The 21117-nt window shown below is 38.4% G+C and overlaps 1 protein-coding gene across 2 annotated transcripts in view; it reads left to right on the top strand.

Annotated features, from left to right (window-relative positions):
* Positions 1-3767: 3767 nt before the first annotated feature.
* Positions 3768-21117, top strand: part of CTTNBP2NL (CTTNBP2 N-terminal like) — an 86632-nt gene continuing 69282 nt past the window's right edge. Inside the window, exon 1 of one of the 2 annotated variants that reach the window (XM_063444330.1) lies at positions 3768-3847. The gene's annotated coding sequence lies outside the window, so the exon portion shown is untranslated. Of the gene's footprint in view, positions 3848-3910; positions 3926-21117 lie in introns of those variants that run through there. The other variant, XM_063444331.1, reaches the window with a different exon arrangement.

Here is a 21117-nt window from a genome sequence, read left to right as displayed (position 1 = left end):
GGTGACTATAGTGTCACTTTAACTTGTCTAATTCATCAGTTTAAAGGGCGTTTCTATGTAAATTTTCCACACACATAGCTTTTAATGCATTATATAGATAATTGATTAACAGTATGACAACAAATAGATTTTAAAAACTGACACAATAAAATTACATCTTCTGCACTGCTATATTTTAGATAAGTGAGTAGTCCTCCAAACTAGAACCCCCATCATCCTTTAGAACTGACACAAGTTCAGTGGCATGCAATGGGCAATTGTCTGCCCAGTCACTGGCATACAGGGTTGCCTTGGAGCATCATTCTTCTGCTGATTAAAAGCAACTGGAGAAATATGTTGGGGTGTCTGTTTGCAGAGTACTGCAGAAAAGAGGCAGCAGGAATTGTGCAGAGCCATGGCAAGACAGCCCTGTATGGGTTTGTGCTTGAGCCGGGGGAGGTAATCTCAATGCTTTCCAGGACTAGTTGGATCATGTACGATATTTCCTAGACTAACTGACCTGCCAGACTATTATGAATATGCATGATACTGAAGTTTTTGCAAATCTCCGCAGGTGATATGAGACATAGTTGCCAACAGAGTTTTGAAAAATAGATTTAATCACTTAGGCATGCAAACATCCCTGTGAATGCTGTGCAGATCACACTAATGAAAGTCGCAGGGGTTCTTGATATCGTACCATAAATCTCCAGCAGCCTCTATCAGTCAAACCCATATAGTGTGAGTATAACCATCCCCGCAGAGATGAGTAAGATTTTCATGCCAAAAAAAAGCCCAGTCATTTAAACTTAACCACCAGCCTTCACCAGACAGTAGAGTGTCTTCAGGTTGAGATGGAAGGTTTATTGCATGAATGGGTGTTTAAAAAACATCTGCATGAGCAGAAGCAATTGAGTTAATATGGACAATCATTCCTACATGATGTTTCCAGGACTTTCATACCTGCCAAGTGTCCTTATTTAGGAGGGACTGTCTAAATTCCATGTCCCTCTTTACCATCCTAATGTCCCTCTTTTCTATGAGCTCTATATTGTTGGTGTTTCTGATCTACACAGCAATAATACTCACAATAATGTGTTTTTAAACTATAATAAATGTGTTTTGAAATAACTCTGTAAATAAGATACATTGTTCCTTTTCTAAATTACATTTTATTTGAATACATTTTTATTAGTAAAACTTCTCAGAGCAGTCCTGCTCATGGCCACAATCACCCTCACATCGTTGTCAACTTTAAATGTTGGGAGGTCTGAGTCCATGTAATTTGTAAGTGAGGTTGTTTTGTTGGCCCTATTCACTGTGACATACTCTGTACTAAACAGGAGTAGCAAATAAAAGGTTTATTAAGTAAGTGGGTATTTGCGGTAGTTCTAGAGGGGTGAGCAAGCCTTAAAGGATCACAATAGTGTCAGGAAAACAAAGCGGTTTTCCTGACACTATAGTGCCCTGAGGGTGCCCCCACCCTCAGGGTCCCCCTACCGTGGCGCTGAAGGGGTTAAAACCCCTTCAGCTACTTACCTTAATCCAGCGCCGGGCTCCCTCAGCGCTGGTGACCTCTCCTCCCCCTCCGACGTCAGCTCCCCCGTCCGACGTCAGCTGAGCCGAATGCGCATGCACGGCAAGTGCCGTGCGGGCATTCAAAGTGTCCACAGGAAAGCATTTTTCAATGCTTTTCTTTTGGACGCTCTGCGCGATGGAGGCAAAATGTGCCTCCTGCGTCGCAGATGCGCCTTTAGTGGCTGTCCGGAAGACAGCCACTAGAGGCTGGATTAACCCCAAATGTAAACATAGCAGTTTCCCTGAAACTGCTATGTTTGCATCTGAAGGGTTAAAACCTGAGGGACCTGTCACCCAGACCACTTCATTGAGCTGAAGTGGTCTGGGTGACTATAGTGTCCCTTTAAATTACTACTGAATCCTATCACACTGGGAGCAAGTCACTCCATCCTTAAGGTAGAGGTAGACTACCACTAATTTATAAAGGTTTATGAAATAACACCAGTGACCTGCCCAGTGAGTTATGATTGCATCAGAAGCAGCTCCATCAATGGTATCAGAAGATGTGCCAATAGTAAGCATGAACACATTTCTAAAGGAACAATCCCTTGATTAAAGTGAAAAGAAAACATGAAAAAGGGACAGTGATAAATAGAAAACAATTCTTGGGCAAAGTTGAAAATCAGAGCAAACAACAACAGCAACATTCCATTTGTTTCCACTCTGATTGCTTTACTTGGAGGCATTTGCACTATAGTTGCTATTAGTACATAACTCCAAACCTTAAATAAAAACTACTAAAAACATAAATCACCTTCCCTCATACATTCAAAAAGTGGGACAAATAATTCTAAACTACTTTTGCAAAGCACATAACAATTTTAATGGAACAATCCAAGCACATAAAACACTTCAGCTTGTTGAAGTACTTTATGTGTCTGGAGTTTGTACTGTTTGTGACAGTTTACAAGGATGCCGAGTTCAACAGAAATTAGAATGTTTATATTGAGAGCAGAAACACATCCTTGGCTGTCTGATTGGCACTTGACTCCAGCTCACAGGCTAAGCAGTCAGAAGCCTCTAATTGGTGTGCGTGGAAAAGACTGCATACAGCAGGTATGCAACATTTGCAAGCTGTTTTTAGATATACCCCCAGTGACAAAATGTAGGCCTGATTGATTTGGGGTATATCTAATTAATCATGATTTACAAAAAATGTTTTGTTTGCTTTTTGACAATGGAATGTTCCTTTAAGGCAAGGGTGCCCCAAAGGTAGATCCCCAGATGTAGAATTACAACTCCCATGATGCGTTGCATGCCTTTAAAATGCCCTTTTAATGATAAAGCATCATGGAAGCTGTAACTTTAAAACATTTGGGGATCTCTACCTTTTGGGCACCTCTGCTTTAAGGTTATTCACTAATATTCACTAATATGGGGATATTCAGTAATTCAGTAAATGTAAAGTGCATTTTACATTTTAGGCCAAATTACACTAATTCTACTAAAAGTCAGCTATATTTTCCCTTCAGTGACTTTAAAATTCACTTTCAGTTCCTAACAATTCACTCTTCAGTGATTAACTCTGAATCTTTGTCTCAATAAACACAAATTTAAGGACACACTTGCACCAAAATACTTAGGAGGGGAGGCATACTAAAAAGCAGATCGCCTAAAGCTACAACTCTTATAATTCTTTGTTGCCTTCTCGACTGGGTGGCTAAGCAGCATAGGAGTTATTTTACTGCAACAGATGCACTTGCAAAGCTTTTACTTCAACAAAAAAGTAAAAAAGAAAAATAATGACCAATCTCTAATGTCTGGTGTGAATTTCAGAGAAATACACGTTTTTGGTACGCAGTATATATAAATTAACATTTCAAAAAGTTTAGAGAAATCTTATATTTGTTCATCTGTCCATTCCTCGCTATGCAAAGTACAGAGCTTTTTTGTATTATTTTCTAAACCGTATGGCATCATCCTGTCACGGTGACTGGATATGTAATTATACAGAGGTGAGGCAGGGGGAGGGAGAGAGTAAATTAAAAAAAAAAAAAAAAAAAAAATCAAACTGCGCCTATTGTTTCCTCTCTCCCTGTCAGCTGTATTCAGCCCACAGAATGACAGAGAATGGGTTTAGAACCTTAGCAAAGGGGAATGAATGTGGCCTATCCCAGCCCTGTGAAAATGGCCCAATCACTTGGGGTGGCCAAGGACAGCCAATCCACAAGCTGTTTACATGATGCTCGGGAAGGCAGAGGGCTGTCCTGATTGAACAGAGCTGGGAGGAAACCTTAGTGGAGATTGCTTGCTTTGACTGTGCCTTGTTCTGCAACAAAGGAGGTGAAGGGTAAGGAGCACATTTTACTTTCACATCTATTGCGTGGAATCGGAGTGGCTGCGTTCCGGGTGGGAGTGGGAGCTGCAGGTAAGATGGATACAGCGAGGGAGCAGCTATTGGCCTCTTCAGGCAGCTCTGGACCTCTGTGTATTGATACTGAGTGAGGGGGAGGTGGAATGTACCAGAGCAGTGTATATAGTACTGGGAACATTGTAACGAGAACAGCCCTGCCTCACTAAAGGATATTTAGACTGGGAACATTGTAACAGGAACACTAAAGAGGACTAAAAGCTAACAAATACCTTTCTGATGAGGAGAATACTAGAAATATGCTGACTTTTCTCTTCACCCATCCACCCTCCTCATACACATGCATTTTAATGATAATTTTACTGTCTTTGTGTGATTTGTAGGCACTATTTGGATATGTGTGTAACTTTGTTTTGTTTTCAGTTACTAATTGTATCTCCCCCCCCCCTTAACAAATTAAAAGTATTTATTTTTTTTGAGGGGGGGTGGGTTGTTGTTTTTATAGATGTATTTGTGTTATTTGGCATTTTGCTTTGATCAGCTATTGTGCATTATGTTGTACATTGTAATTTATCTCTTATTCTTTTTGTTATCCCTGTTTGTATAATAAGAGTTTTTTTTGTGTGTGTGTGTGTGTGTGTGTATGTATACACACATACAAACACATTTAAACTGATTTAGTAGAAAATGAAAGTTCATATTATTGTATAAAAGTAGTGTGTCCCAATACAATTTTAGAGTGAATAAGTTTGGTCACCTTTGAATGTATAGTTTAACAAATTGTGACTTGTAAGGAAACTTGTTTTGTAAAGGGATTTTGGTTTTGAGGGGAACATTGTTGTCAACTAAGTCTGTAAACTGAAGATATTGGTTGTAGAACCAATATAACACTGGACAATGATTTATGGTAAGAACCTGGTAGACATGACGAATAGATGAGAAGCTGACCTTCTAGGACTGTTTCAGAGCAAATGATTTATAGGACCATGACAGTACAAGTGATTGTCAGGTCCAAACTGAATTTCACAAGTATTGCAGACAGGTATCCCCAATGTAAACTATGAAATGCTTTCTGTGAATCCCTGCAAAGTAAAATGCTGAAATAATGAATAATGATATTATCCACAACTTGTTGAAATGTACCAATTTTTTTAAAATTTTATTTTATGTCCATTCAACTGATAAAAACATTCTCTAGTTAAAAAAAAAATAATATATATATATATATATATATATATATATATATATATATATATATATATCTCTAGAGAATATATATACTGCATAAACATTTGTTGGGTCTCATTCTTGCATGGGCTAAATCACTGGTTTAAGAGAGCAATGATACTTTGGGGTAATGATTCAAGATGGTGAAAACTATAGGCTGGCAACTACAGGCCAGTAAGCTTGACTTCAGTAGTGGGGAAATTGATGGGAAACCATGTTAAAGAACATAATTGTTGAAGATGTAAAATCACATTGATTTCAAGATCAGAGACAACATGGGTTTACTTCAGGGAGATCATGCCAAACTAATCTTATATATTTTTTTGATTGGGTAACTAAAGTAATAGATCGGGGTGGTGCAGTAGACATTGCCTACCTAGATTTCAGTAAGGCTTTTGACACTGTTCCACAAAGAAGGCTCATCAATAAACTGCAATCTTTGAGTTTGGATTCCAATATTGTTGAATGGGTAAGGCAGTGCCTGTATGACAGGAACAGAGGGTTGTAGTCAACGGAGTATATTTGAAGCAAGGTCTAGTTACCAGTGGAGTACCAAAGGGCTTGTGGCTCATTTTCTTTAATATTTTATTAGTGATATTGCAGAAGGTCTTGATTGTAAGGTATGTCTTTTTGCTGATGATACTAAATTTTGCAACAGGGTTGATGTTCCAAGGCAAATGTTTTAGGTAAATTAGAAAAATGCTAAGAGCTGTGGCAACTGGCATTTAACGTGGATAAGTGTAAGATAATGCATCTTGGGCGTAAAAACCCAAGGGCAGAGTATAGAATATTTGATACCCTAATAACCTCAACATCTAAGGAAAGGGATTTAGGGGTCATTATTTCAGATAACTTAAAGGTAGGCAGACAATTTAATAGAGCAGCAGCAAATGCTAGCAGAATGCATCGTTGTATATGGAAAGGTATTAGGAGTAGAAAGAGGGAAGTGCTCATGCCATTGTATAGAATATTGGTGAGACCTCACTTGGAGTAGTGTACGCAGTACTGGAGACCGTATCTCCAGAAGGATAATGATACTTTGGAAAGAGTTCAGAGAAGGGCTACTAACCTGGTTCATGGATTGCAGGATAGGAAAGGTTAAAGGATCTTAACATGTATAGCTTGGAGGAAAGTCGAGACAGGTGGAATATGATAGAAACATTTAAATACATAGAGGGAATCAGCACAGTAAAGGAGGAGAACATATTTAATAGAAGAAAAACTACCACAACACGAGGGCATAGTCTTAAATTAGAGGGGCAAAGGTTTAAAAATAATATCAGGAAGGCATTACTTTACTGAGACGGTAGTGGATGCATGGAATAGCCTTCCAGCTGAAGTGGTAGAGGTTAACACAGTAAAGGAGTTTAAGCATGTGTGGGACAGGCCTAAGGCTATCATAGACTTAAGATAAGGCAAGGGACTAATTAAAAGTATTTTGAAAATCACGCAGACTAGATCTGCCAAATGGTTCTTATTTGCCATCACATTCTATGTTTCTATACTTTATGCAGTTAGGTCCCAGTGAGTTTAGATGCTCCCTTTTGGTCTATCTAACAATCAATATTTATTTATGACCACACACATCCTAATGGCAGTTAAAAGAAAATTGGTCAGTTCCCTGACTGCAAAGCACAGCCTTTTCCTGAATAGGTTTCCTGCTAAGGACATGAGTGTATCTGTTCCTGGCTTTTTAGAGCTCTTTGTAGCTATTTTCCCTATCAGCTGGAATCAGGAATGACAAATGGAATGTGAAAATGTTAACTTTCTAAAGTAATCCTACCAGAGAACCCTTTAATGCCAAATACATTCTATGCAGTGAATTGACACTTGCACATCTTTTTATGAACACCCTTAAATGACCACTAAAGTCACCAATAAAGTGGTCTTGGTGCTTTGTTCCTGTTCTTTTAACCCTGCAATGTAAAGCATTGCCGGGTTTTTTATTCGTTTTTTTTTTTAATTTAGTTTTTTTAGAAACTGAAATGTTTACTGTCAGGGCTGGATTAAGAGCCCATTGGGCTTGGTGCTGACAATTTTGATGGACCTAATTACAGAATCTTTTCAACAGAAAACAGAAGAACACTAATAAGAATGCTATGCTAATATCTCGCATTCATCTCCAAACCAAATCCACATCCCCCCAACATTGGCGTTCTGTGAAGCAGTATTTTGATGGGCAGGGTAAAAGGAGATGGGCAAATGACATAATTTGCAAACCATGTCACTGGCAATGCTCAAAGGGGTAATCCTACCTGGAAAAAGGTGCAGGTCAGCCCAAAGAATTTGAAGGTCAGTTTGGTGTCAATGCATGACAGGCTGGCTGCCAATCAGGCAGGCCAGTTAACTAAGGGTGTACTTTATAGACAGAGCTGTTTGAGTGCTCTGAGTTCGGTGTAAATGCATCTAATGATGTGCATAATCTACACTTTTTGGGATCCATTTCCTGGTGTCTCCAACACACAATTGTCCACTCCTCTCCATCCCTTCTTACTAGTGGGCTTAACAGAGACTTCAGGAATGCAGTCTGGGACAGAGAAAATTATGGGATTGAGTGTAGAAGAAAGGGGGCATGCCACAATGATAGACCAAAGCAGCAAGAGTGTTCACAGTGTGCAAAGTCAGCTTTATCCTAAAGGGATACTATAGTGCTAGGAAAACAAACTCGTTTTCCTGGCAGTATAGCTTCCTCCTCTGTTAAGCCCTGCCCCCAACCTCCATGATGCAGAAGGAGTTAATAACTCCTGTCACTTACCTGGGTCCAGCGCCATTGTCCCTTGGCGCTGGCTCGAGTCGGCCTTCTCTCCTCCCTGTCAGTCATGAGGAAGACCTAATGCGCATGCACGGCAATGGCCACACTCACCTTGGGATTTCCTCATAGGAAAGCATTATTCAGTACTTTCTTATGGGGATTCCGGTGATGCTGGAAGTCCTCATGCATAGACTGAGGAGGTCCAGCATCAGTCAGGGGACCAAAAGTCATATAATGATCCAGAAGTCCCTCTCGTGGCTATCTGGTATACTGTGAGTTCTTTAGCTTTATAATTTATTTTTGAGTGATATGCAGTTCCACCATGTTTAATTCCTAGGCAGCACTGTAAAATATAGAGTGCACAGCAAATAGTTACTTTATGTCCCATTCCTTCACCATTCACAAATGTCATATACACATTATTGGCTGAGTTTCAAAGAGAAGTTAAGATGTGTCTTGTATCCTGTTCGGATCATCTTCAGCACCACTTTTAGCAATGGATGTTGAGGATAGTGCTACCATATGTGTTTTATTACAAAAAAAAACCAAACACCTTCAGTAGGCTGTAGTGGAGCTGTTGCAGGCCTAGCGCAGTCTTTATTTTGCTCATTCACTTCATTTATTCACACGTTAGGAGAATTGACTGTATTACCTGAAAATTGGGTGTAAAAATTGTCTCAATAAATTTATATAGATATAAAAAGAACTGTTAGAAAGATTCCTAAGGTAGGACCACACCTCATTTCATTGGTCTATGTATTAAGAGTTAAATTAAATAAAATCTAGGGAGGGTGTGGTGAATCCAAAATTACTGAATACTCAATTACTCAGGATAATAGGAGAAGAATGTCCTACATAATTTGGTAACTACACCTTCATTGTGTTTGTGACAAAGATATGCCTAGTAAGCCTGTGTCACCCTAAATTATACTCCTATTTAAGCAACTTACCAGGAAATATTATGAAAAATGTTTTAAAGCTACATCAAGAATACTAATCACACAGGTTGCTTTTGGGACAGAGTTTACCCCATAGAAATGAATGCTATGAAGTCACTAGGTTTAAAGTGTTCCAGTTTTTAAATGAATACCTCTGGGCAATAAAGAGATTCAAACCACGGACCTTTCATCTTCTAATCTAAAACATGTTGTGGATTTTAGAAAATATATTTGTTCACATCGGTTTTGATTTATAGAAGATGTGCGCATTATTAATATTTAGACTTTAAATATAGGGAGAAGTGACATTTTAACCTTTTAATCATTGAATTATTTCAGATAGACGTGCCATATAATTTGAGTGAAATTATATTAAATTCTGTGACATCCATATTGACTAAATATATCTACAATCTTCCACATATGTTTTGCACACTCTAAGTATTGCCAGATTATGTTTTAATAAATTGGGGGACTTTTATATGAGGGTGCAGTGCAGTCACCTTTCCTTAATCAGTGTGCAGCAGATTGAGTATTAGTATACAGTGCCTGGGTTATTTATATGGCTATGTCAAATCCATATCCATTGGAATATCAGATGCACACCTCAACCGATTATTCCTAAAGCTACATCTCTACAACCCATCTTATTCTATATCATATGAGAATGCCCGAACACAAAAAAAAAGTGTGTGTGTGTGTATATGTGTGTGTATATATATATATATATATATATATATATATATATATATATATAATTATATGTATTTTTGTGTGTGTGTTCGGGCATTCTCATATGATATAGTATTTAGTTTATATACTCAAACGGCAGAAAGTGCCTCTAGAGATTATTGGGTAGACAGCCACTAGAGGCAGTCTTAGCACTGCAATGTGCATATAGTGTCCTTTTAAAATGGAACTGTCACTGTCTGGGAATTTTTCACCATTTGCAAACACCCACGGTAACATTGCCGCTAAGGAACCAGGCGGGAGGGAGGTGCAGAAAATATGAGTATAACTCATCTGAACACCTCGTGTTGGTACCTTTTATCTAATGGCTGGTGCTCTTCTGCATCATGGCTGTACTCCCGAGACCTTGTAATCCTCCATAGATAGAGCCAATTCCGCACATGCACTTTAGCTTTCCCTGCCAAAACGTGTGTCAACCTTTTTAATTTTTATGTTTGTTGTTTTTTTTTTTTTTTTTTTTTTATGTGAGAGTTTTATTGTTTTAGAAAAGAGGAGTTTACGTATGGAGAGATTTAGATGAGTGCAGTTCTATTATTATCCCCTTAAAGACACAACTTCTGGAATAAAAGGGAATATTTTTGTCATGCGTCCTTAAGGAGTTAAGATGTTAACCATGCAATACTAAGGGACTGAGATTGTGTATATAGAGACTCCCTTTATTCCCAGCTTTGTCTTCCTTACCCATCCTCTCACCAAATCTAATTTAACCTCTCAAAAATAGGCTTTGGGATTCTCTCTCTCTTTTATGTAGATTTACTTACTTACATTTCATCTCTAGCTAGATACTGTGTCACACCTTTATAGACACAAGGTTGTACACTTTGGTACTTTTGCTACTGAAATTTCATCTCTAGCTAGATATTGTTATATTCTAACAGATGTAAAATCTGCATTTATGGCTAAATATTGCTAACCTTATAGTGGCTATAATCTATTTAAATTAACCCTTAAGTGATGAACTGAGATTTGTATGTATAAGGGATCACATTCAGTTAGTTACCCTATTTTATACTGTTTTACCTTTGTCATCTTTCCTCTCATTTTATTCCATTTATTCTAGGAGAAACAGGGTTTGATGGTATTTATTTTTTTGTGCAGTCACTGCAACAACTCTATTGGAAATTCCTCAGTAATTAGATACTGTGTCATATTTACCAGTTTAAAATCTGGATACTTTAGTTACATTGTCTCAATCTATAGAAACATAGAAACATAGAATGTGACAGCAGATAAGAACCATTCGGCCCATCTAGTCTGCCCAATTTTCTAAATACTTTCATTAGTCCCTGGCCTTATCTTATAGTTAGGATAGCCTTATGCCTATCCCACGCATGCTTAAACTCCTTTACTGTGTTAGGAGCTTGTATATTCTGTAATGGCTAAACACTGTTAACCTGTTTAAATTTACCCAACTCTTTGCTCATTTCAATATTTAGAGATTTGTTACTCCCTTATTCTGTTTTTTATTCTATAGAGTTACGTAATTTACTTATCACTACACATTTCTGTTTTTCTTGTTTGTTTGTTTTTCCCTTCCAATTGATAACTTTTAACAGTTCTAACTAAAGTGATTTTTAGGTAATTTTTTTCATTTTTTTTAAGTAAGGTCCCCTATTGGGGCTTGACATTATTGGTATTATATTTGTTTGAGACCCTCTATTTGCCTGTGTTGACCAGCTATTTGTCACATTGATTTTATATTTTTGTGGCAAAACAAAATCTTTTTTTGACCGGATGCTGTCATGTAATCTTATGATTGTGCCAAGCTGCTTGAAAACTGGAGGGCTTGCACTATAACCACTACAATAAGTAGTAACTTAATAACTTCACATTTTGATTAGGATATGTGTGAATTATTTTTTTTATACACAAAGTGAACTTTCTATTGATTTTATGGCTGCTTGGTATGATTGAGCTGCTAATGCTAAATAAGGAAAGTAATCAAGATTACCATATGGTCTGCAAAGAGCACAATGCAGCAAGCAATATTCACTGCTTTTTTTTTTTTTTTTTTTTTAAAGGGCTAAAGTGAGCATATGCATTGTTACAAATCTGCAAGAAGTCAATTCTTCTTGTACATCTGACTTCACTTGTGGGACTTAATGACCAAGTCACTGGTTGACTAAACACAATACACGAGAGAATATTCTTAAGCTCAGGCTGTTTATGGTTCCCTGAGGATCAGAGCTGAGAATTACTAATGCATGGACTTCATTAGATATGCACAGACGGTTACCTAATTGTACAATCTATTCCCATAATCAGTATTTTCCATCTATATCTGGAATAGTGAAGCACCTGCCTTTCTCGGTGCCCTTTTCTTCTTGTGGTAGAGTCAGCTTCTAGTTGTACATCTGCAGGAACTGTATATTCTGAATCATAGCCTATTTATAGCATTCTGGGTTATTGAACCGAACTCGTATGCATCAGATTGACATATATGTAGCCAGGAGTTAGTGTTACTGAAACTCTCCTTGGAAGGCTGCTGATCTCCGTACCTGCCTCATATCCAATTAGACTATGTACCACTCAAAATAAATAAACAATATATTTTAAAAATGGATTCATTAAAAAAAAAAATAATGAAATAAAAAAAAGAGAGAATTATATATAAATAACCATCATATCAGATAATTAGAAATAAATGGTTTCCCATGTCAGTGTTCTAGAACATTCTAGAATCCTTTATGGAGTTTGGTTTTAGAATTATCTAGTTCATGATTGTGTAGTGTCCAAAAACAGTGAAAAATGCAAACAGTCTCAGTATATGATTGAGACTGGCTGCATAACCTGGAAATATACATATAGCTGTAGAGTCTAATTTAGATTTAATTGTAGTTGCACATCATTATGTATACCAGAGTGTCTGTGTTGAGACTATGTGAAACAGTGCCTTTTTTGTATATATTTCAGTGTTAAACTTTAGTCACTGGCTGAGATGTTCAGAAATCACATTGAGCTCAAATTCTATTATTATAATCAGAAAGGAATATATATATATATATATATATATATATATATATATATATATATATATATATATTAGTCGAACACCATGAACTTATGGCAAAAACAGCATTTTTATGTATTTTTTGGTATTTGTTCTTTAATATATTTTTAAACGTACTGCTGTACTATTCACCCTTCTCTGTAACAAGTGACATCACAAACAGTTGTTTAGTCATCAACGTTTTATAAAATTGCTAACAGTTTATATTTTTTTTTATGAAACCTTAATGTTGTGATGTAACCTAGTCTTTAAAAAAAATAAATGTACATCTTGAATTTAAAAATTAAAAACTACTAATTTCAATACAGATTATGGTGTGTGTGGTATATATGTGGAGGTAGCTGTCCTCTCATATTCTATGGAAGCAAATGTTTTATTAGCTTGAAGTTCTTATTGGATGATATATATTTGAAGCTTTTGCCTTCAGTCTAGAACATTGATATACCTCTCAAGTGCTTTCTTTGAAAGATCCATCTTTCTAATCCATATGTTCCCTTTTCAGTTAACTGATAATGTTTGGAGCAGATAAGTGAACAGAGATTGCTTTTTATATTGTAATGTGTATTAACTGGAGTAAAAGGGACACGCTAGTCACCAAAACAACTTTAGTTTAATGAAGCAGTTTTCGTGTATAGACCATGTCCCTGCAGTCTTACTGCTGATTTCTCTTCCATTTAGGAGTTAAACCACTAGATTTATGTAGCCGTAGTCACACCTCCCTGCATGTGACTTACACAGCCTTCTTCAGCACTTCCTGTAAAAAGTCATCTAATGTTTACACTTCCTTTACTGTAAATTAGTTTAATTTAAAATGTGTTATCTCCTGCTCTGTTAATAGCTTGCTAGATCCTGCAGGAGCCTCCTGTATGTAATTAAAGTTCAATTTACAGGGCAGGAGATAAGTGAATTTTTTTTTTTTTTTTAAAGTTACATCTGATTGGAAATTAAACCATTTTGTTTTCATGCAGGCTGTGTCAGTCACAGCCAGGGGAGGCGTGGCTAGGGCTGCATAAACAGAAACAAAAGTGATTTAACTCCTCCATTACAGTGAATTGAGCAGTGACCCTTTAATGTATTTTGGAATGATAAAATGATTCAGAAATTAATACAATTTTTACTGTAAATGATTCACAGACTTGCACACCTTTTCTGGAAACACTCACTTTCACCAGATGAAATATTTGGGTATGTTGTCTACTTGCCTAATGTTCCTGATTGTTTAAATTAGCAGAGTTATGGGTGTCGTATTAACTACAGCTGGGGAAACAAGCCAAACAGCCCTGGTCTATATTTTACAAAAATCAAAGCTGATAGAGTTAAGATCTCGATTACAAATAATCAGTTTGCGAATTCCTTCCATAATATTGTATGTGAATTCACATCTATGTATATTGAATCTGTCCGACATCACACATTATTCCTTGTCCATTGTCACAGATAAATTCTAGCTTTAGAACATTTTTGTAGGCAATTTTTGGATGTGATTGAAACCGTATGGCACTGTGCTATATTTAGGCATGAATGGAGTTGAGGCTGTTTATTTTCCCTTCAATTTCGTATTGACCCAGAGTCATAGGGCTGAAGTTTCCATTATGCGCACAGACCCTGGATATAATATCTTTGCACTCGAAGACTATTGCGCCTTGTATTCTTTCTCACATCAACTTCTGTTCTCAAAGAAGTATTTGTCCCATGTAACAAATTAAAGCAAGAAATGTTCCCATTACTGGATATTCGTTATTGCAACCATATTTCCTATTCAAACTTTTTCCCTTGAGGACCTCTATATCAATATTTGAAGATGAAAGCCCTTAACTCCTGAAGTGTATTTTTTTTTTTTTTTTACAAACCTAGAACGAAAGTAACCTCACCACGGCTCTTGGAGGGGCCTGCTGACCAGCCTCTTGCCTCAGGACTATGGCCCCTTGTTCAGGACTGTTAAAAGGCACTGTTCATGCCTTTTTAAATCACCAGGTTCGGTACATGAGATGTACCTAACAGATTGTACTTATTCTGTTCGGTTACCGATCAAGTGGAGTGTGCAGCTCATTACCCCTATTAACACCTCTAAACCGCAACTTAATGGGTGATCGGCTGGGTGGTCTTCGTTTGTATGTGCAAACACGTGGTGGCGGCCATCTTTAGCCGTGAACACGTACAGCGGTGTTTGGTCGTCGAGTGCATGGAACTGGGTGATTTTTGGATATGTTGGTCCCCCAGATCGGGGCTATCAGGGGATGTGACTCTTGTGGGGTTTCCATGTGTCTTGGGGGTACTTTTGGGAGGTTATTAAAAATGTGTTTTTTGTGCCTGGAGATAATTGAGTTTAGTACAGTTCCTGACTCAATTATCTCTGTCACAGGGTAGGGATTACCCTGTTTTGTATGGGAGTGTCCAGTGCCTGAGAGCCAATGTAATCATGTGTATGTTTTTACTGTAGTCTTCTCTCGGATCCAATGGGGAAGGCCCCTGGAATATGTATTAGGAAACCCCTTGCATGGGGGCTTGCATATAAGGCCAGTTGTGGCTGCCATTAAGAGTTCCTCTTCACCCTCAACATAGAGCCTCGTCTCGTGTTGAGGGGACAGCTATATTTACTCTGGGCACTGCTATACTTGCTATACTCCCTTGGATTACAACACTTGCTCTTGTAAGAGCATCCTGCTTTACTCTCTGGACTAGGAGAGGTCTACCCACTGAAAGCTGGATCCTGGTCTTGGGTCCAGGGTGGGTGGAGGACAGCGAGACCTCAACCAAACTGTAACGCTGGCTGTGGGGTTTACGGTGGTTATGGTGCCAGGCGGTCCGTCACACATACCTTGTATCACAACAATATGCTAACCCTCCATATTTTATTTTTTATGTTGAAAATCAGTAAACTCTTCCTTAAGCCAAGAAAAATCTTGGCAAGTGGACTATTAGGATTTAAAAAAAAAAAATCTATATTACAGATATTAAAATACATCAAACTTTAATTTATATTGCACTTTGTTAAGGGAAATGAAAGAGTTAATTATTTTTCAAGCATCTTATTATGATGATGTGAAGTCTACTAGATATAGCAACTTATTTGCATCATTTACATGCCTGGCTAATATTTGCATGCTGATATGTCTCTCCGCTCACTGATATCAGATTGGTTTAAACTTGATATGACTCCAAAAACAAATTCTAAACCACAGAAAATGGAACGAATATATAAGTAGCCAACTTTGTTGCCATGTGACAAGTAATAGTGTACTCTTGTCACATAAAGCGTTTCATTAAATTAAAAATGCATATTTGCCAACTTCCCAAATCCAAGGTTGGAATAGGACCACCATGGGTGCTTGCCAATAATGCAGCTCTACACCCTGATGACATGACCTGCTGTAAAAGAAACTTCTCAGTCAAGCAAGTCAAGCTAGCCTACCCATACATACATAGCTAGTGAAGTGTTTGGGATCACGTAGTATCGCAGCAAGCAGGGCACCAGAGAAAAATCCTGGAATGGTGGATTGGAGCCTAGAACTCTTGAGAATCCTGTCTGCTTTTGGGACTTTTTGGAAAATGTGAAAATATATTCATTTGGATTTTTACATTTTTTTTTTTTTATTGAGATGGTTACACAAGCAACAGTAACAATGCCGCAGTAAGAAAATAAAATATTACAAGACTGAAGAACAATGTTTCCACCCACTGCTGGATTAAGGACTTCATAGGTCTTAAACTAAATCTTCCGAAGCAGGCTGAGGAACAGAGAGAGCCATTTAGAGAGCAAACAATAAAAATGGCAGAGAGCCCAATCCCATGCGGCACAGGGGGTCCAGTGGAAATTGTGTGCAATGTATATACATAGATTGGTGCATAGTCTTTCTATGAGTAATGGACCTGGGAAACATGTGGGCCCTACCAATTGCAAACCACTTAACATTTCGAATGGACAAAGAGGGACAATTTAATTTTAGGAGTGTGAGCGGGGAGTGGCCAGGGACAGGATTATTCTAAGAAATTTTATGTGACTTATTAATAATTTATGAAACTAAAATGTAGTTTAAAACAAAAGCAATATACCTTATATACACAGATGGACACATTACTATGAGAAGTACAGTGGTGTGCTCTGTAATACACTAAGACACACCAATAATATGGTTCCTAGAAAACAAGATTCATTTTGATAGAAATGGGGACAATCATTTGGGCCCTAAATGCCTCCCATGTGTTCTTATTTAGCAGCAGCAGTCACTATTCCTCCTCAAAAGAGACTCATGGGAAGTAAGCAATTGTTAATCGGGGTACAGATTAAATGTAGCTAAAGTAAAAATGAATAGGGGGGTCACCATAATAAATGAAACAAAAAGAAGATGGGGGAAACCTTTGCAGACAGGCTACACACAACCTTAGTCATCTTCCATAGATCTTCCCTATGCCGCAGCTCCACTGTCTTAAGCGACACTTCATCTACTCTCCTGCACTTCAGTTGAAAGAGCTGACTGCACCCTATGTTAAGACTCTGCGTCCCAAGAGGAGATGTCAGTGCGTACATAGATGTGCAGTGATCATTGATAGAAACTGTTAATGCCTTTACAGGGTGGCAGCAGGTCACAAACAGAAAAACAATAGTTAGACAAATTTTGGCATATTGCAAGGCTTTAGCACCAGTACCCCCTAATCTGTTGATCTGACCTTGCTACTACCAACCGTAAACTAAACATTTTTTTGTAAACAAAAGATCCTGAGAGTGGCAAGAAATAGAGTAAGCAAAAAAAAAACTTTGGAGGGAAAAATTTAGGTTGTTTTTTCTAAATCAACTAATAAATATATCTTAGGTCACAAGTTTGTAAATATGCTTTAGATTATATATTGGGGTATATAGTTCGGAATACGCTTTTTGTTTGTTAATAAAGTGGTCTGGAAAATGGCATTGATGCTTCTTCTTGGCAGGGTTGATTGTTAATTTCCTGTCAATAAATACCCTGTTATATTGTGTACAGGGGGTAATTTGTTGCATTCGACTGCTGGTCAAAATCATAAGACCATCATTGTTTCCCATTGTCAGTGTTCCATTCTTAGAATGTTGTCCTGTAATTATATTTAATTTGTAAGCCGCATGGATCTAAGAAAGCCTCATCTGTGTTCGTAAAGGTCCACATTACACCAGAGGCATGAAATCCAGTCCAAATAATTATGAACATGTTTTCTTGATTTTGTTTTGTGTTTAATGCACTAATCAATTGTAGCTCTGGTTTACATAACATTTGATTGGCACTTGGACATTATTTGATACTTCTGAATTTTTTATTGTATTATACCTAGTAGTGTATGGATTCCATTTGCTCCTTTTGTGAAATCCAATAATGATCACAGCTGTGATCCTAAAGTAAGGGCCACAAGTTTTTTATTTGATTTAACTCTTTGAGCTCTCAAGATTTCCTGCTCAACATATTTAAACATCACACACAAGCACACACACAAAAAAAGACATTGAAGTGGCAATCCTAGCTAGCACAATTTTGTAAACATGAAAGAAACTATATGCAATTCAAATATTAACCCTTTTGAGGAGTATATTGACCAGACCCCCAGCCAGAACAGGTACCTAGTACTGCAGAGAGCCCAGAGGGATCGGCACCCATCACTCAGCGGGACTTCTGTAATCTGGTCCAAGAGCTTAAGACGCTTCTGGCGACAGACGTGGCAAGTATCAAAGCAGACATTCAGGCAGTGGACACCAGGGTGAAGGCCTCGGAAGAAGACATAGCAACACTCAGACAGGGGCTCTCAGACCTCCAAGCTACAGTTCTAACCATGCAAACACACCAACAGGCCCTCTCACTCCATTACACCGCTCTTGATGACAGGTCACGGCGCAACCACCTGAAAATCAGAGGGATCCCGGACACAATCATGCCGGACGTACTGCCCCACTATGTGAGGTGCCTAGTGTCCGCCATACTGCCCCAGGCCCATGCCAAGAAATTTTCAATAGACGGGATATACCGCCTACCGGCTGCTGTCGGACCCACCTCTACAGTGGCGAGAGACGTGATAGTCCGATGCTCCACTTCACATGAACAAAGGAATCCTGATGACAGGGCAAGACGCCACTACCCTTCGAGGGGCACATTCTACCAGGACCTCACCAGGTCCACATTGCAATGGCGACGATCCCTGCAACCGGTCACAAGCCACCTAAGAGCAACCGGAGTGGAATACCACTGGAGATCCCCTAGGTTCCTAGTGATCAACCATAAAGGGACTGTGCATAAACTCTCATCGCTGGCTGAGGCATCTACTTTTTACAAAGCCCTGGGAATCCAGAACCCGCAGACCCAACCTGAGCGACACCCCAGAGCCAGAGCAGAAGTGCCCTCAACGACACCCGACCCGGCAACTAGAAACCTGAACTCTCAAGGGAACATACCTACCCCATGAGGCACAAGCACCGAAAGTTCAGCCCAGTTAACCCCAGTTATTCTTTTTGCATAGCAGACATGGCGACATAACACACACCAGACGGACACAGTTACGTGACAACATAATAAAATGCAGCCTGCTTAAATGGTGCAGACACCACTCATAAACCGCAGACCGATCGCAACCCCCCCCCCCCCCCCCGACACCCCCTTGGTTAGGGGCACATGTAGAAGACAGCCCGCCATCACCACTCCAAATGGGGTACATACCTTCATACACACGCTAGCGACTGATTTCCCTAAGCTAACTATACCCACTTGACAGAATACCAATGCACTCGGACTGGCTACGGGGACGCATACGACAACCCAGTCCCACACATATGGCTGTAATGTATGATTACGTACTCCCCGACCATCTTTTTCTCTTCTGTATCCCAAAATGCATTGATATGAAAAAAAATTCAATAAAAAGAGATTGGAAAAAAAAAAAACCCTCTGTGGTTTATTGCAAAGCAATAGATGTCGGCCTGATGTATAAGTCATAGCTGACGAGTCTCTATTTGAGCAATGAACACAACATGCTCATGTTGGCCATGTTGTCTTAAAGAGCTACATACCTAGATCTAGCACTCACTAAGTTGGAATAATTTCAGAAGGGAAAAAAAAAAAAAGAGGGTAGAAAGATTTACATGCATGTGTTTTCAGTGCTAGATGCAGAATAAATATTTGTGTGTGTGTGTGTGTGTGTGTGTATGTATGTGCAAATATATATATATATATATATATATATATATATATATATATATATATATATATATATATATTTAATAACATCTCTTGATACTCATTCTGCTTATGGGGAAGCTTTACCAGTAGCTGTGATAGAGAACCATATGAGGCCACTGTTCCTTAATCCTAGTGGAGAATTATCAGACTTCCATATAAAATGCTTAAATAAATGCCTTGAGCGGAGCAATAATGATTGGCATGCAGTCCTGATTTATATTTACATATATTACCCATAAGCCTATATACACTTAACCCCTTAAGGACACGTGACATGTCACGATTCCCTTTTATTCCAGATGTTTGGTCCTTAAGGGGTTAAAGATGTTTTACCATTTTTTTTTTAATTATTATAGCCTATGTAACTATCCTAGTGTTTGAATGGTTGTGGTATTACAGAAAATCATGACTTTCCAGATAGATGCGTTAGATGCGATCCTTTCAGGCCCCTTTTATAATAATAAAATACAAAATCCATTACATTTATGTATAATCTGATGCTGGGAAAGTACGCACACTAGCTCTGCCTTCCGCGAGATCATCCAGATCATGGGTGGTCAGCGTCCAATCCAATGCTTCTCAGCAACATTGGTGACTTACGATGCGGAAATCCCTGCACCTCACCAATCCAATGCTTTTATGGTTTTCATTGGTTTCAGTGTTTCTCTGTGTGCATAAGTGGAGTTTGTCATGCTGTGTGTGAGATGATACCAAACATGGAGACCTTCTGAAATAAAATGTATTCAAAGTGGTATCGCCTCTAGTTGCTGTATGTATGCCCGATATCTTCTAGGGGTGTAATATTGAACAAATGTCCAAATTGCACCTTTTACATTGTCTTAAAAAGTGACAAGGTCTATGTCTCAAGGTTGTTTTGGTGCTTTGTGTCCCTTTGAAGAACTAAAACAGGGAACTCTTGATTGGCTGTTATCCAGGATGCCCACTGTTATTCTAAGTTTAGATATAATACTTAAATATAAAATGTGGTGTTTTTAAAGCAGGCCTACCAACAGTCCCACATTTGGCACAACCGTCCTGATTTCAAAAGTCTTTCCCATTTTAGTTCCGTGCTTTCCCACAACAGGGAACTGCCCCCTTGCAGAACAGCGCAAGTGCATCAATAGGTTATTTTGCGGCTGTGCAGTAGACACAAGAACCATGCGGGGAGAGTTTCAGCTGTGCTTCCTGCATGGACCTGAAGGTGTGGGTGTGCAAAGATATAGCATAGTAGAAGTTCATCTTCGTAGCCTGGTATAATTGTTTTATCCAGATGCAGTGGTTTTTAGTGATTCATTTTTGAAATCACATTGGATCACTATTGATTGTTCTTATCTACCAGTCCATTTGAATAAGTCACTGATGATGCATAAGATGTTGACCTTAAA

Source organism: Pelobates fuscus, chromosome 1, assembly GCF_036172605.1.
Source record: "Pelobates fuscus isolate aPelFus1 chromosome 1, aPelFus1.pri, whole genome shotgun sequence".
NCBI lineage: Eukaryota > Metazoa > Chordata > Amphibia > Anura > Pelobatidae > Pelobates > Pelobates fuscus.
The sequence above is the reverse complement of the archived record's forward strand: the minus strand, read 5'-3'. Positions and strand labels throughout refer to the sequence as shown.